Source organism: Gastrolobium bilobum, unplaced genomic scaffold (assembly GCF_033153095.1).
Source record: "Gastrolobium bilobum isolate Gb01-03AN ecotype WA unplaced genomic scaffold, APGP_CSIRO_Gbil_v1 utg275064, whole genome shotgun sequence".
NCBI lineage: Eukaryota > Viridiplantae > Streptophyta > Magnoliopsida > Fabales > Fabaceae > Gastrolobium > Gastrolobium bilobum.
The window spans coordinates 16,471-25,650 of NW_026897888.1; the positions used below are offsets into that span (position 1 = coordinate 16,471).

The following is a 9,180-nucleotide window of genomic DNA, read 5'->3' on the forward strand; positions in this document are numbered from 1 at the left end:
ATAACCGGAGCTAATGAGCTCCGAATTTAGCATATGATAGCTTGTTGAAAAGGGAATTAAGTAAGACAAAGATATAATCGGAGAAAAGAGTTTGATAGCGATCGGTTTGGTCGCAGAAAAATTTAGAGTGAAACATGTTCGAATTGGTAAAAACGTAAAGTTTGGAAATTGGCTAAGTGAGTTTATGGGAACTCCTTAGTAACTTATAATAAGTAATGTAAGTTATAAAAATAGGTTAAATAAGTCTTCCGCAAGAGTTTACGGTTACGGTCACAGCTTTTAATTATTACGCCTTTTTATGTTTTAAATGCTCGCGTAATAATCGAAAAAAATTTATTCGCGTTTTTATAAATGAACTGCTGTGATTGTAACTGCGCTTAATATCATAATTAATGTTAACAATACCGGTACGTAACGGGCTGTTACAAATAGCACATCCCCAATATATGAACAAATAGTGGCTAAATGAGTTGTCCACTGTTTCAAAAACCGTGGCTAAAACAGGCGTTGCATTATTTTAACCACAGTATTTTTTGTATTTAAGCACGGTCTGTATGAGTGTGGTAACATTAAGTTAATCACAGTTTATGTTATATTAGCCACATTATATTCGTGGCTAAATGATTTGGATCCCAATGATAAAAAGTTTTATTTTGCCACAGTCAAAACCGTGGCTAATTATAAGAATTTTTTTTTTAAAATATTACAAATTTTCCCAATCATATAAAAAGAAAATAATAAAAATTGCATTTGATACAAGAACCAAAAATCAAATTACGGGAGATAATAAAATAAAATGGAGTACACAATTTAACACAATACATTTTTTTTTCTATTCATGAGTAAATAAAATGGAGTACACAATTTTTCTTGCTTACAACATACTTGTAAGAAAGAAGCATGACGGATGGAATTGACCAGCAGTCAAGCAGCATCACACTTGTAAGTGATGTGTATTGATATGCCTTCACAACTGTTCATTAGATGAGAATTAGTTTGCAAATCATTGAAAGTAAGATCATTCAAATCTTCATTTTAATACATAGGAAGAGTCCAATGATAAATATAAAAGAAAGGAGAGTTACTCTTCAAGTAATTTAGACATGGATATTTAAATGTATTAATTTCAACAATGCTTTCTTTACTTAATACTGTGTCTCTACCATCGTGAAACACTTACCAAGAAAATTTGCCTCCACATCAACCAACCCAAGAAGTATATAATAATACCATTTCGCCAACAGTTAATAAATTGTCTTTAAATGTTTGACATTGAGGGAAAACAGAGTAAAAAAATAAAACATTTGATCTTTTTGCAAGGCATCACTCCCACACTCTTCTTGAAGAAGAACTAAAATTATATAATCTCTTATGCTCAAAAAACCAAAAAAAATATTATAAAATATAAATAAATTATATCACTATTTAACATCAATTATATCGTATTGGAGAATCTTTACATATAATTTCATAAGTTTCTATATGACATCTATCCACAAACGTGCGCTAGTACAAAACTGAAATGAAACAAATAAGAAAAATACTTACTTGTACCATCGATCCAATCAAGTATTAAGATATTAGAATTTCATTTTTTGAATTAGTTAACTGTTGACATGGTTTATCTAGGGAATTGCACCCATCTACTGAGAGGGGACAAGCATGAGTATAAATTAACCAACGAAAAGTAGCCCCTTTATAAACAATAACTATCAAATTAGTTTTAAAAATAAGAAGAAAAAAATGGACATGACATCTATGCAATTACGTGTTGATCACCCAAACAAAAGCAGTTGCGAGTATACAGCACAAGGGGAACAAAACCAAAACTTTAGATTAAAAAAATAAAAAAGATGAAAATTAAGGCTAGCAAATCTTTTTGCCAGAACTTAAAGACTTGAGATCATAGAAAATGAATATGACATATGTAGGCAAAGACTATCTCTCCCCCTCATGGTTTGCAAGAGATTCACCACCTCATCTAGTTAGTAATTTTAACAAAAAGAAAATTAAATAAGGGCTTTCCCAGGTTCAGTGGGTATTCTATGATTTTCTAACTAGGACAGGTAGATTCTCTCCATCGAAAAAATAAAATTGTCCTTCCTGAAGAGAGAAAAACACACAAAAAAGAGTATATATACACTTAATTGTACCAATACTAAATCGTTTACGCATGTTGTATCCCCAAAATTGAAAACAAATTCTTAGAGAAGTGTATGTGCGGAAGTGGGTGTAACTTTGTTATATTTGAGCAAATTAACTTCTTCACAATAATCTTTCTCTTCTTTATTTTGAAGAATCCATCGGTTAGCTTTATTTGTGTTCATTCAAAATATATAATCATTGAGGCTTGATCTGAACAAAATTAAGAGTTAAGAAAAAAAAAAAAGGAGAGGAATGGAATTTCTTTGCGTGTTTTAACCCAAAACCTAAACCCTCCTGAACAGCAAAAGCAACAAAGAAAAGAAAATTCATTAGAAGAAAGAAAAAAAAAAACAGCAGAGGTTCAATGATTCTTGGCTCGACGGAAAACTGAACACATATATTATATACAGATATATGAATTATATATGATTTATATGCATATATATCTGTTGGGAAATTCGTTCCCTCAAACTCCAATGTCAAGCGGGTCCAGGGGAAGCCCGTAGCGGGAGGCCACCACCAATGAGCTAAGGCTACACCAACCGTAGCAAGTGGATCCGACACCATGTCTCAACCCAAAACCTTAAGGCTGTAGGTTTATGGGTCTTTTTGCACTTATATGGTCATCACTTGGTCTATGTCTAGCCTATGTGGAACTTACTTCACCACTACTCACTCACACTTGATTATTTCTAACATCCTCCCTCAAGTGTGAGGCCCAATATCATTCTTACTCTAAGGTCAACTTCTGCGGAAGTCTTTTTTCTCTTCAAATATTAGGGTCACACTAGCCTTCTGCAGAGGCCTTCCAAACACTTAGCTCAGATCGTTCGCTCTGATACCACTGTTGGGAAATTCGTTCCCTCAAACTCCAATGTCAAGCGGGTCCAGGGGAAGCCCGTGGCGGGGGGCCACCACCAATGAGCTAAGGCTACACCAACCGTAGCAAGTGGATCCGACACCATGTCTCAACCCAAAACCTTAAGGCTGTAGGTTTATGGGTCTTTTTGCACTTATATGGTCATCACTTGGTCTATGTCTAGCCTATGTGGAACTTACTTCACCACTACTCACTCACACTTGATTATTTCTAACAATATCATGATATAATATAGGGTATTGCATAACCATGGATGAGCAGCATACTCAAAGAGATATATATATATTTATATCACCTGATCAACTCCACACACAAGTACAATATATACATATATATATATATATATATATATATATATATATATATATACACACACTTGTGTGATAAAGAGATTATTGAACTATATATATGATATAACATGCATATATAAATCACCTACCCCTTCCCCCTACTCTGACTCTCATCTTTATTTTCTTTAAATAATTAAAACATGTAATAAATATTATTCTTTATATAAAAGCTACTATTTCAGTTTCAGTTAAGATGCCATGTATCTTATCAATGCAAGTTGCAAAAGGAAGAAATTAAGGAAAAAAGGGTGTGTCAGTTTCAGGATTGAAAATTACACTTTGAGAAAACCTATGTATAAACAACGCATAAGTAATGATACTTGTTTTTATATTGCATAGTTTTGGAATAATTGAAGACTTTATGATAAAAGTGATTATGTTTTCACTTTTCCTTAGCAATGGCACAGGATCAAGATTCTTCACACACACAGTCACAGAATTAAAAATAAAAATAGAAATAATTATAACATGGTAATTAATTAAGTAAAGTCCTAACCTGAAATTAGTGTGAATTAAAACTTTCTGAACTTTGCATCGTTTGATGGGCCACTTGGACAAAACGGCGTTGCCGTATTCGGGTGCCCAGCTTTCAGCAAAGACATAGTTCATACCAAGAGCATGAGCCAAATCAGACAAAAGCTTCATCACATTCTCTTCTTCAGCCTTAACATCTTGCAGACCCAAAACGTGACTGTTCGTCCTTCAGTGTTCATCGTCGACTTATTCGGTACAGAGGCTTTGTCCATAGCCCAGGAACTCAACTTGCTCAAATACATTTTTTTAGGGACAAAACAATAATGTCATACGGTCATACCTCTACTGTGTAATGCGCTGAAAAATGAATCAAAAGGATTGCTTTGTTCTGTAACCTCTCAGCATAACTTATTATCTGAAGAACATTCATTAGAAGAAAAATAAAATAAAATAAAATGATAAAACCACTGATATTTACACGAAACTTTGTGTGCTATTGATTGCAGCAGGTAGCATACCTCATACAGGTGACTGTGTCCATAATCTTTGGCATGTTCCACAGTAATTGAATTGTTAACAAAGGTGCACTATATGAACAAAGTAGAATAAATAAGATTTGTTTGTAAAACTAAAATACCAACCATCACCATAAACACGGAAAAACTAGGCTTATGTTTGGGTAAGAAAAAGCAATGACAAAAAATGAGAAAACAATGGTCAAAGACTCAAAATAAAGCCTCTTGAAATTACAGAGTAAATAGATAAAATTAACAAAGCATCTGAAATCCAAAAGGCAAGGACAGTGAGATGCTTGCTTGTAATTTGATTATGGAGGTGTTCAAGGTACCTTTCACAATCGGTATTTTGTAGAGGAAAGAATTATGGATTAGATGCTCAAACAAATTTGTAAATTGATCCAAATCATGGATTATGTAAATTGAATGTCAACAAGGTAATCTCTTGCTCCTGTATTATGTAACTTTTAAGAGCCAACAATTAAATGTGGACCATGGCAGAATGTAAAACTATTCCTTGACTAAAGTGTGGATAAAGTAGTTCACCTCCAATACAAGAACTCTAGCCCGCAAGACATCAGTGTTATTTTCATCAACTATGAAATCTGACATGGTGTCTCCTGTGAAAATAATCTCTGGTTCTGTCAAAGTGTATGTTATCTGCAAACAACCCAGCTTGGTTGAGCATGTGTAGTGAAACCAAATGATATCAAAGATGGACCACTAGAACTTCTATTCCAAAATTCATTGCAAATATAGGGTACAAATGAACTTCTTAAGAACAATAATTAATTAAATAATAGCAATTTTACATAAAGCTCAATTTGAATGATATGATTCAGCATATCAGAAGCGAAAATCCTCGACAACAGACAAAACTTTATTTTCTTGGTACAGCAAGGACAGGACCAATGTTAGATGTGTTCAATTTTTTAGTATTATATAGTGCACAGGATCTAAAGTTTAAGAAAGGGAGACTAAAACAATTAAATTATAGAAACTTTATTGTAATCATCAAATGAACTTAAATCACACAAACATTATGTTGAGCTGTTGACTACAAATTTAATTCATCCTTCATGGCCATAGTCAATACTCTACATCCTGCTGCAAGTTCATTACTTTCTCGCCATCAAATGCAAGTAACAAATAAATGGAAAACTACCAATTAACAAGTGCAAATTATTAATTAGTACAATAATTAAGACTGACCTCCACACCAGACAACTTCAAATTCTTAATTTTGTTTCCAGAAAGGCCGATATACTCTGGTTTAAGTTTCTGTCTTAAAGAGTAAAGTATATAACCCTGCAAAAAGCATGCATAATAGTTAAGCCCCACATGGGAATGCTGTAGGTGCCATGATAAGGATGTTGCTAAAGGTCATTTGAAATTTTGATGGGGAAAATGTGATAAAAAGGTGCAGCGAATTGCACATATATTAAAAGGATGTTTGTCAAATATCATTTCAAGACTTCTTTATATATCTAAAATTACAAAACATCAACAGATATTACAAACTATAATAAATACATGTTTAAACTGCGGAAGGATAACGAAAGAATTTAAGAGAAAATAAAGGTTCTGTATATTTTTGTATAGCCATAAAAGCTTCAAAAACTATAATATTAATACACCAAAACTAATTTTGTAAATGCCATTAATACACGTTTGCATCTCCGTAAAAGGCGTATGAATAGAGAGAATAAAAAACAAAAACAAATCTACCAAAAAAGGAAAAAAAACAAAAACAAAAAATCATTAAACCCACGAATTAAATAATACTGATTGGAGATTGCAGCATTTGACTGCCAATGCATTCAAGTTCCACACGCTTGTCCAATTTGGTTCAGAACATATATCAAACATATATGGGCATTTAATCAAAACATAAACACATATAATTTCAAAACTAAATCCAGTTCATATTTCACAAAATCTTAACGAAAGCTCAATCTAGCTTAGAAACTGAAGGAAACAATGAAAAAAATGTTCCTGAAATATAAAAAAGAAAAAGAAAATAAAAAAACCATAAATTAGTTTTAAGCTATTGTTAACGAGACTAGCTTAGAAACTAAAAATGAACAAAAACTAAGCAAACACTTCACTCAGAATTGGTACAAATCTGAAGGAAAAACATATGGAAGAAGGAAAACTCAGATTCAGGGGTGAGATTCAAATGAAAATCGGATTACGAACCTAGCTTGTGGAGGAACGGAATAAGAATCGAACAACATCTAAAGAAGAGAGAGCGAAACATGGAGGAAAATTCACACCACCAACTGCATCTCCAGAAAAAGAAAAAACAAGAGAGGGAAAGAGAAATAGGGTTTTGCGGTGAAGGGGAAAGAAATGATACTAACGCGTGACATGGTCTTCTTCTTCTTCTTTTTTCTTTTTATTCTTAACTCCGGTAATGTGTACACTAGTCATTACATTAGTCATTATTAAATTGCAACGTCTTTCAGTCATAAATAAATTGTCGTGGTAAAAGGCCGTGTTTGGTGTAGTGGGGAGATATAAATATAGTTATACAAACGCCTGTAAGGTCAAAATATCTGGTTCTTCGTTTAGTGTCATGAAATGAAATAGTTCAATATTTACGTGTGTGTTTAAGATTTGTGTACAAAAATTTGCTTTCCAAGAAATATGGTGCAACTCAACATGCTGCATGAGCATCCTACAATTTAAAAGGCGGCTACGATAATACGATTGATGACGTCTTAGTCTTTCTCAAGTTTCGTATCATCAGAAACTTCAAGGAAAATCAAAAATTTCTGTCTAGCATAACATGATATGTTGAAGTTCTATATTGCATCATACTAGAGGGGATATTTTTATTATCAAAAAAATTCACTATCAACTCATTACCTATTTAATTACTATTGAATTAGCGAGGGAGAATGTTAAAAAATTTCTGAAGAAAAAAAATGTCCAATAATAATTAGATAGGTAGTGGGTTAGTAGTAAATTTTTTTGATAATAAGAATATCCTCCTCCATGCTTAAATGCATATATTATTTTAATAAATTATTAAATTATTATTTGTTTATATAATATAATTTAGATTTATAAGTTTTTTTTTTTTACCGTTTGATTTCATTTGCTTATTATTTTGATAAAATATTATTATTATTATTATTATAAATCTTGTATAGATTGTGATTCGATAAATTCATCACCTTTATTGTTCGGTTAAAATATATTTTATAGGTTGTCAAGTCTTGTTATAAATTTAATTATTTTCTCATTGGGTTGCATTGTAATTCCCCCAAATCATCATCATATATATTTAGATAAAGACAAGAAGATCGCCTCCGGGACCATCCATCCAATTTGAATGAGTAAGTTTCATTGCTTATAGTTGTGAGTTTGACACTTTATTGTGGACATAAAAGTTTAAATAATAAATTATTATTGAAAAAAGTGTTTATTCTTTTCAATGAAACAACTTATGTCATTTTACTTTTAGAAAGAGGTGGGACCCATACTTTAATTTTTTTTTTGTCCACTCTTTTTCCTCGTAATTTATCTCTTTCTTTCACTTAAAATAATACAACCTAGTGTGAGGAGGGAAATGAAGTAAACTAGAGCAGAAATGGAAAGCAGGAAAGTAGACGGACTACTATATGAAATAAATGACTGAAATTAAAATGCAGAAATTAAAACATAAAATAAATTTAAGGTGAGAACCCAAGCTGTATACGGTAGGCCGAAGTCAAACTTGGGTGGAAGGATGGAGAAGAGAAGAGTTCATTACATAAGCAGATATGAAATAACACTTTTATTCAAAACATAAAGATTGAGATTACAGTTACAGATTGAAAGATTAAAGAGAAAACAGAGAAGAAGAGAAAACTCAGAAGTACCTCGCAGTCTCTCTCTCTAGACTATCTCTCTAAACTCAGCTAATAAAAAGATGCCTTCAACATACTGAAGCAATCCTTTAAATAGATTGAAAAATCACTATTGCTACAGTACAAGTTACATGACCGGTACTGTTTGAACAGTGTAGGTTAAGTGAACAGTAACTGACTCGTGATGCTACAGTTTCTGCCGACACTTTGATTACGTCACTGTATGCGTCACCTTATGCTGACATCATGCTCATGTCATTTTGTCATCAGCGTTACTACAGTGGTTTTCTTCAACAGTCTTCTGCTAAGTTGATTCCAAAACAATCATCCTCATTTTGGTAGAAGTCTTCGGTTGAAGAAGAGATAGAAGGAGATGAAGAACCTGTCTTCTGTTTAGAACTCTCAGTTTCTTCTTGGAGTAATTGAAGAATACCTTGCAAATTCTTTGCAAAATTTTCTTTGCTGGTTGATGCTGTTAATGCTGCTGTGATCTGAGCCTTTTGATTCAAGAAAACGGAGGTTTCTGGATCAGCTGGCTTGATGCTTTTTGGATGTTTTTTAAACCAGAGCTTGACATTTTCTGGGTAAGCTCTTGAAGCATCAAATTCTATCCACCATTTAACAAAAGCTTGTCTCCTGAGTAATGGTAGTCTGATGCCTGTTTTCTCGCCGTAATTGTACTGCCATGAAAATATCCATGCCAGAGAGAACTTTGAGAAAAAATGCAGATCTATTGGAAAGGGATCTGCTAGATTGTCGAATTTTTTGGAAAAGATTGTCATTCCTTCAAAGACTTGTGGAGGAAGGATATCAAGGATTGGTCCAAAATAATCCCACCATTTATTAAACCATTGCGGGAAATTATATTGGATATTTTGCTTAAAGTAAATTAACCATGAATGTTTGTTTTCTTTATTTTGCATGAAGAAGACATTGGTCCAGGCTAATTCATAGTCCCA

The 9,180-nt window shown here is 32.7% G+C and overlaps 1 long non-coding RNA gene across 1 annotated transcript; it reads right to left on the minus strand.

Annotated features, from left to right (window-relative positions):
- Positions 1-783: 783 nt before the first annotated feature.
- LOC133311219 (uncharacterized) lies at positions 784-6,740 on the minus strand. The gene is made up of 6 exons (XR_009751530.1): positions 6,564-6,740; positions 5,577-5,672; positions 4,911-5,024; positions 4,368-4,436; positions 3,872-4,264; positions 784-973 (listed from the first exon to the last, which is right to left on the minus strand). It is a non-coding gene; the product is annotated as an uncharacterized LOC133311219 (long non-coding RNA).
- Between the last annotated feature and the right edge of the window lie 2,440 nt (positions 6,741-9,180).